Source organism: Dermacentor andersoni, chromosome 4, assembly GCF_023375885.2.
Source record: "Dermacentor andersoni chromosome 4, qqDerAnde1_hic_scaffold, whole genome shotgun sequence".
Lineage (NCBI taxonomy): Eukaryota > Metazoa > Arthropoda > Arachnida > Ixodida > Ixodidae > Dermacentor > Dermacentor andersoni.
In genome coordinates, this window is record NC_092817.1 from 37,632,843 (window position 1) to 37,642,124 (window position 9,282).

A 9,282-nucleotide genomic window follows, 5' to 3' on the forward strand; every position below is an offset into this window, starting at 1 on the left:
GTGCAGGCGAGAGATGAGAAAACTCTTGCAGCGATTAGCTTAGCATATATGTCGCTTTATCATTACGCACCCGATTTTCTTCGGGATTCTTGTCTGTGAAAGCGTCGGTAAAGAGTGGCATTGTGAGCTTCGGGATCGGTCCGTCAATGAACGTTATGCGTCATTGTATGCGGCCTATATGTAATAGAAACTGCGGCCCGTATTTGCAGAGACGCTTTAGGCTATAGAACTGTTCGTAAGAGCAAATGCCAGCCAATCGTTCGACAAGTTAGCGAAGGCGGCCGTCAATGGCAGGCAGACCTAAAGAACAAAAACCTCTGAAATTGTTTCTGATGCAAATTTAAGGCGCTGCAGGAAATACACAAAAACAAAGTAGACGCGGTAAACACAAGCGCCGACTCTAAGCACAAATTTTAAGCTAGTCTAGAGATTGAATCATTGATTGATTGATTGATTGATTGATTGATTGATTGATTGATTCTAGAGTTGGCGTCTGCGTTCACTGTGTCTACTTTTTCCGTCTTCCTGTATATTGTGTGGCGCCTTTTGCACACGAAATGAGTCGCCGCCCCGCATGCGTTGGTGACCACCTACACGCTTTTAGCGTCTTTAACCGTTCGTCACACTCTGAATTCACTAGAGCGTGTGCTCAATGCCACGAGTTTCCTTTAATCAACGCGCACGATTTGCGACGCATCCGCGCACAATAACAGGTGAAGTTTGATGTGGGCGAGTTGGTTTTGCATACTTGAAAAAATGAGCCCTACAAAGACGCGGACTAAAGGAGGAGCATGTACGACGGACAAGGCGCTTGTCCGTCGTACATGTTCCTCCTTTAGTCCGCGTCTTCGTAGCGCTCATTTCTTCAAGTATATATACAATAATAGCTAAGCGCCGATCAGGCAGGAAGCCCACCCGCGTGAAGTATCAGTTCGTGCACGTGTCGCCCAAGCTGCTTAATTAGTTATTGCAACGTCATTAGGGTGTGTATTTCAGAGCATCCGTATACACCTACGGGGTTTCGTTCTTTTAATTAACGAATAAAGTATATTACGAGAGGATGGTGCTTTGGCCTAAACGCGGGGATAAGGGTTGGTAGGTTAAGTGATCGAGGGGAGAATGATGTGGACGCTTTGCAATCGCCCGATTATAGACCGCCTTCCGGGGCGAAATCTCACTAGGATCGGACAACTGGACAGTAACCGTCGGCTTGGGCTGGAGTAGTCCACTCTTCAAGGGTATACTGTTACACATGTACGGTCACGGTGTTTCCTCCATATATATATTTCCGAGTCTCGGGCACACCCAAATTTTAAGTAGAATACTGTCTGAGGTTGTCCTGTATTGTATATACGTTTGTGCAGTCGGCGATGCATAGTCCCTGTGGTTGCCGCATTTCCAGTGTTGTATTCGAGATATAGTTGGCCACTTGGCGAAGACATCTTCCGTCATATGCAGAAGCCCTTCCGTGCCCCGTTTACCAGAACTTAAGCTCCGCAGCTGCTATCCTTCGATTATTGGACGAAAGTACCTAGGTAATGTCTATAGCGCATGTCTCTGTTTTGCTTGTTTCCTTAGTTCTTCCAATTGCTCTCGGTGATCTTCGTACGGAGTAACCGTAGCACAAGACGCACACGAGCGGGTATGAAGTTTCTCGCTCACTGACGCATAGTTCGCCTATAGCGCTCAAGCTTGCCCGCTTGTACCGGTATATATTCAATCCGTGACGTACGCACCGCATGCGGCGTTGAACTATAAGGGCAGAGAAATTTCGCCTCGTGCTTTTTATTGCATTTCATTGCGGTTTTCCGGCCGGCGACCCTAAGACATCAATTGTGTGTATAATCATCATTTTACTATCATCATTACTAATCAATTTTACTATTGGCAGTGTTGGTGAAGTTTGTTTGCCACTCCACCGCGTGACGTACGGCCTTCATGCTTGGCTTGCTGTCATACGCAGTCGTCAATGTCGACCCAAGGTTCCTCGTAGTGTCAACAGCAGCCCATCGCATCGTCGTCTGATCCCAATTATAACCGGTATCTGTGTGCACGGTGGCGTCGCCACCAGTGCTTAAAGTGCTTAAAGTCAGACCCCCCCCCCCCCCCCCCCCCCCGACCTCCATTTTTTAAGGAAGGGCTTGGCTTCTCCTCGGCAGGTCAACTGTAGCCCTGTGGCACCCATTCGACAAGCGCTGAAGGTGATTTTATTGCCAGTAGTGCCTTGCGCGGGGTAATTCTAGCTCTCTAGTTTTCCGATTAATTATTTAATCGTGATTAATCGGTTGACGTGGCATTAGTAAAAACAGGAAAGCAGGTATTGTCGTACTGCTGCGCCCATTTCCCCTAGGCACTGCACATGACCGTCACCCCCCTTGTTTGACTAAGATTCTTGGCACAGCATATACTGTTTCATGAGCCACCTGAGCGTGAAGCTAACTTCTCGTGAATTATAGTGAGGGTTCACCTTGGTTTCTTCATGTTACCAGATAATTTTCATTTGTTTAGTTGTTAACTATGAGTGCTATGTTATACCAAAGTCGCATGCATTTTGTCCACTTTTGTAGGTAACCGGCTGTGAAGCCATAAAATGTATTGCTGTGGTGCCTGAGGTGGTCAATGAAGCAATGTAACTAAAGTTCTATGTCAGTAAAATCAGTAAACGTCAATATAGAAAGCCTGGTATTTTTCTTACGTGCTTCTATTGTTTGACCTCTTTCACTGCCGGATTCTGTGATTCATCACTTCACATGGTACGTATAATCGTGTGAGTGGGCGCGCGCTATACTGGTCATCGCCCTAAAAGCCCCCCCCCCCTCTTTTTTTTTTTTTTTTTTTACTGAAGGGGGCCTGGTCGTCACCTTTGTTTGGCGTAGAATCTCTCTCGACTCGCCCGACGTCGAGAATTGCACTCTTCGTTGGCCGTTTTCTTCAGCTACGGCTTTGAGCGGCACCTATAATCTCACGTCTTTCCACGACTCTATTGTCGGTGCTTTGGTCGACTGGTTCTCCGGGCATGGCCCCTTCATGGAAGGCCTCCCAGATTTCGTAAATTTTTTAATAGAACCTGTCTCTTGGTCAGAATTCCTTGCTAGCTATTCATAGCTTATGACTCTGTATAAACTTCAACTTGGCTGACCAAATGACTCGTTCACCATCCTTTGTCCGATACAATGCCAACCTCGATCGCTCGCCTCTGACCCTCAAGCTCTCCTCCAAGTCTAGAGGTTGATTCTCTTGACTGAACACACGTGCATTTATAGCACCGAATGTCTACTTCCTTCGCCGCAACCTTTCCCGGGTGTAAGAAGTTGGCTTCAGGCTGGGGTGGCCCTGACAGCTGCCGTCACCTATGCCTGGATTTTCACAACTGTAATCCCTGAAACGTGTCCCAGTTGTTGTCCGGCTCCTGCACATACGACAGACATTCATCACCTACCAGTAACAATGTCGCATAGATGACGCCACAGGTGACGCCTCATCAGTATAAATTCTTGGTTCGGCTACCGTGGGATGTGCTTTCATGAACCTGAGTGCAGCTGCGGATGCCTGAGCCCGGAATACAACAGATGGCGAAGAGCCTGCATCCTCCAGCGGAATTCCTCCCAGTATCGGGCGAGCCAGCCAGCCATCCCGTGGGAGCAGTGGCGCCGCGGCGGTTTGAAAATTATCTGCTGGCAGGCATCAGAGAGTGACGCCCGCGTAGCTGACCCAGCGCAAAGCACACCTTTTGCACTGTTTGGACGCGGAAGGCCAGCGTGTTTTCTACTCATTGCCAGAAGAACAGTTGTCACCTTCGGCTGTGAAAGAGAGGGAGAGAGAGAAACAACTTTATTAAAGTGAAGATAAATTTCACGGAGAGATGGTCGTCAGGCGGTGCCTGGCCGCCACCTCCTCGGTTCGTCGAATGGCCCGGAGTTGCGCGTCGAGGCCAGAGTTCCGGAGCACGTTGTCCCACTCATCGGGCGAGGGAGTGGTCAGGAGATCAGGCTGGGCTGGGTCCTCGCTGCAGTCCCAGAGTACGTGTGCAAGGGTGGTGGTCGTGCCGCACTGCTTTCACTGTGAAAGAGAATGAGCCGGGCACAGACGCTAAGGTACTAGCGCACATGGCCTATATACTGGAAAACCTCTGGATAACGAACGACAAATACGCTAATTCGTTATAGCAGTACCTGCATCACACAGGGCGACGTGCGTTTATTTGATGCAATTTTAGTTATTTTCACCGCATACCAAATTCGTTGTCGCAGTACCTGCATCACACAGGGCTACGTGTTTTTATTTGGTGTCGTTTTAGTTATCTTTACCATATACCTACCTCCAGCCCCCCTCCCTATCGCTCCACGAGAGAAAAAAAGAAAGAAAGAAGCACCAACGCGAGCACACATTTCGGGTACGTTCTTGGTCGGCACGCGCCACGTAGGAACGTCGCGGGTGTCCGTAGAGATTCAACCGTCAGCTGTTCACGGCCTGTCAGCGCCTCGCGCTCGCTTCCTCCGCGCGTGCCGACACGCGCGTCATGCACTGGGGGGACCCGAGGAGCGCGCGGGTCTCGCCCGCAGCGCGAAATGTTTGTTTGGCCGTCGCTTGTTTCCTGCGCTTGAATGCGCCGAGCGGTGCTCGGGCACGAGCGAGGCGGCAGGTGCGACGCTTTCATTGCGACAGCGCACAGAAGTATCAGCAGTCTGGGGCCCCGACAGAGAGAGCGTGAGAAGGCGGCGTATATGAGAACCGCCCTGTGCGCGAAGAACCGGCCTCGCGGCGAAAATGAGCTCAACCCTGCAGCCGTCCCTGGCCTCCTCCTTTGCGGCGGAAGGGGAGGCGCCGCTTGCTGAACACGCAGCAGTGAAATCACAAATAAAATATTGAAGCGGTAGTCGCTGACCACGCGCTTTCTTGAAGTGGCGATGATAGTTCAAAGCCCCTTTATTTTGATTCCCACAGAAAAGAGAGAGAGAGGGGGGAAAACTAAATAAACGACAAGCAAGAGAACGCTTGCTCCAACGAAACCTGTTGGGGCTAGACGCTGTTTATAAAATTTAGAAAACGAGGAGGCGAGGAAATCAAAGTTAAAATATTTTTGAGGGAAATGAGAGTTATCAAAAGAAAGAATGAGTGAAAGAAGGGACGCAAGCAAAGCCTGGTGACTTTTGAATTTCTTGTTTATCTTCCTTTTTACCGACAACAGTGTGTCCTCTTCCGTGTGAGGAGGACACACTGCTGCTGGTACGTGTGGAGGTGTCCTCCCTTCTCCCGGTTAAGTGCGAGCCCACCTCCCGAAAAAGAATATATATATATATATATATATATATATATATATATATATATATATATATATATATATATATATATATATATATATATATATATATATATATACGGTGACGCCATCGACTCCAGCTGGGATGTTATGAGATAAAGTGTTTCTTTCGCTCTCTCTCTACATGTGTCACGTGCATACAAAAGAAGAACCGCTACATGCTACGAAATGTCACCTGCATTCAATTGAAGACGTGGTTATAGAGACATGTACCTTGACTACAAACAAACTTAGTATCCTCGGAACTTCACATACAGCTACGATATCAAGTAACTGCAGGCGCCAGCGACGGTTCAGTATTGCTCAATTGTGAGCCTCGACTGTTCGTATATTTCTCCGCCCGCTATTCATTCACCGCAGTGGAATCGGTAGCTGCCAGTCAGTCGCTAAATATATGTTCGTTGTATACACGTGTTGCGCGTTGTGTTTGTCGGCGAGGCGTGTAGGAAGCACGAAACGGAGCTGGCACGTGCTTCGTCGGATTCAACGTATAGAATGCCGAATAAATCGAAACTCGAACAAGATGTCGTAAATTTCTGCGTGTCTCTGGATTTACGGGTTCGCCAGTTTTCTCTCGTTGTTTTTCGTTAGTATTGCATAGTTATCGGAAAAGAAAGTGAGAGGAACCGAGACTGCGAATTGGCTGCAAAGAGCAGAAACGCAAATAAGACCATGGAGATTTACAAGAATGTTAAGAAAGAAACTAGAGGGGGGAATGTGTACGATAACACAAAGGACAGTGCCTTGCTATTTGAGGCTCGAGCTAGTTGCCTAGGGGCAAAAACGTATCGGAGCAAATATACGCAACAAGATGAGGCATGTGTATGCTGCAGCAAAAACTCGGAGATCGCTCAGCACATCTATAATGGAATGCGAAGGTATTGACCCAGTGAGACCCGTAGGTAACGTACACCTTCCAGAAGCGCTTGAATTTAATATAGACGGAAGCATCAACCGGTCAGCAGTCAAGATAAGCAAGAAGCGTTTGAGTATTGATGGAAAAAAAAAAAGCAGGGAAGAGATCGATACGACCGGATCTTCTACAGGCATATGTAGCGATACAAGGTAGATAGAGAAGTCCTGAGGAAGGAGGACGAATAAACTTGTAAAAATGAGCTGACGGTGGAGGTTGGGCGGCGTCCCTAGACCATACTTGATGAAAAAAGCGCTACGAAGACGAGGACGAAAGAACAACATGTACGACAGACAAGGCGTTGTTCTTTCGTCCTCGTCTTCGTAGCGCTTTTTTCATCAAGTATGCTCAACCAACTCGCCCACATCAAGCCTCTGCTGTCCCTAGACCAGTATGCCGTGGGCCTGAGCGGATAGCTTGGCCCTGCTCACCAGACAATGGTGGTCTTCAGGGCTCGGGCTTGAGGAAGAAAAGAAGATTAAAGAGATGTATACAAAATGTTAGAATGAAAAGCATCTATAGCACACCTGATTAAATCAAGCAGGCTAGGTGACTATTTGTCACCGGTCAGTTTCAAAGGGGATGGTAATAAACCGAATATGAAGATGCAACGTCGTGTGCATGGGCTGCCACATTGAAGTTGCGGCCTTGATTTTCATGTCATTTCGCTGTGTTCGAAAACACGCTCCGTATGGTTACTTTTCGTGACCTGCGGCGACACGACAGACTATACTATATCAAATTACCGCAATTTTTTTCCCTGGACTAGGGGCCCAACCCTGCTAAGAAGGTCAAGCGTCTGCAGCGATGAAGACGAAGACCGAACGCTAAACCCTTAATGGACCAAATAGTTTTCTCTCTCTCTCTCCCCCTCCAAAGCTGACGGTAAGAATATATGATTAAACTACTTTCATACAGTTGCACGTGCACCTGACATCAAATACGCGATGAATGAACTCCGTAATATACTTACTTTCGAAAAGGAGGCAAAACGCAACATAATGTAGGCAGGTCAACGCACTTGCCTGCAACGGGCTCCTGACGGCCGCAGCAGCTGCCAAAGCATTGGATGACCGGCACGGCCGAGAGTAGACATCATCTTTAAGGTAGCCGTGCATGGTCACATCCAGCAGGTTTTTTGTATACCACGGGCTATCGCCAGTGCCGCCAGCACAGTCCCGAGCAGGCGCCTCGTGCACGTTCTAGACAAGTGCCTTGACCTCCGTATAAACGGCCTCGGCAGGATATGGTGAGGTGCAATTTGAACGCCGGATCACATAAGTCCTGCCTGTCTTCGTTTCCTTTCTTTCTTCGATTGTCTATACATGTAGTTTCCGCGCTGTGGACTTGGAACATGGATATACCAACGAGAAACGGGCCAACTATAATTGGTGCGTGATTCAGAATGCATATAGTGGGGTTCAGCACAAGACTGCACACAAGGATAGTATATGGCGCTGGACGCACAGGTGATATGCAGTGCTCTGCTGTATTTACCTTTCCTGTGCTTTGGCGCTGAACACAGCCTGCGTTCTTGTCACCACCTGTCTGCGCATGCGCTAATTAAATTATGCAGTAATCAGCGAACCGCAAGGCGGCACTGACGCGACCGAGCGACGATCGACACGCGCCGTGGGTCGGGACCGCGAGCAGGCGGCGGCTGTGGCACGTAATTACTCAACCCTGAGCTGGCAGGGGATTCGAGTGCGACAGCTAGGCTTCTCGGAAACCGGGAGTGACGCGGCGAGGACTGCGTGGCGCATACTGCTGAGGCAACCGGTCGAGAACTGCGTATACAGTGCGTGCGGACGTGGAGGTTTGTATGACGCGTACGCGTGCACATTTTATTTGTGACTTGCCGAGCTCATTCACCCTGCGATTTCACTTCACGCAACATACTCGCCCCCTTTGCTCAACGTAAATAACGAATGTTCGCAATATAATGCAAATTTACTTGTACTACGCCGCGACTATTGTTTCTTACCTTTAAGAGCTTTTCTTTTTAAAGCCGTTATCTAATGTTGCACTGAATAGTCACCATATGTAGCAGGACGCTCTGCCACTAAGGAACACAAGTATGAGCTTGGGTCCTGCGGGTGCGTATGGTGATATTTACATAACGGTATTTTTATGTACCCACAAGCCGAGACTGGCTTCAGTCCTGTATTTGCAACTTACGCCAGTGTAGTTGTAACGCTAATTACAGTGGGATTCTGTCAACTAGCTAACTGCGCATCGTGATTAGACGTTTTTGAATAAAACTGTTATTATTAATTTGAGTGAACGAATCGCTTTCTGCGCTGGCGTTGTACCGCAACAACGGCGTTCGTGATATGTCTCGACTCTTTCAAAAATGACTTGTTTACTTTCCTGCCGGTCTGTTTCGTCAATTGATGTTCAAGAGCAGAAACCGAATGGCACCGCTGAATCGGCGCAACATTTCGAGCGTGAACGAGTGCTTTACGCTTGCACATTTATGCACATGACTAACGGTGCGTGCAGAAGACGGCCTGCAATCCACGGCCGGTGGCAATGTATAATTCAGGAGCATGCAAATTTTACACTCGCTGAATGACTCGCTTGCTCCACTGCTCCCCTTTGCTTTGAAGCAAAGATTTATGCCGCTCCGCCAGGAGGCATTCGAACCAAACCTGGCGCGCAGTGCAAGTCGCACGCAGATCGGCGCACGATAAGGCGGTATACGGCCGTATATATACAACGCAGTGTGCCAGCTTTGTGTGCGTGTGTGTGTATACATATACACACACACTTGTCAAGACAGCTGCCTCGATCTCCATGGCACTAGGTTATCCTGGCAGAGGGACGGGGCGAAACCGCAGCAGAGCTGTGAGGCCTGGTGGCAACGTGTAGAGGCCGGACGTCGCGTGGAGACGTCGAACGCACTGGCTTCGCCGGGGCTTCCGCAGGAAACCGCGCCTTTTCCCTGGCAGCTATGCTGCCTCTGCCGCCAAGCAAGACTCCGCCGGCGCCTTCTGCGACGGCTCCAACAGCTAGCTCGCCACGCGCTTGGCGCGGCTTGTTCAATCCC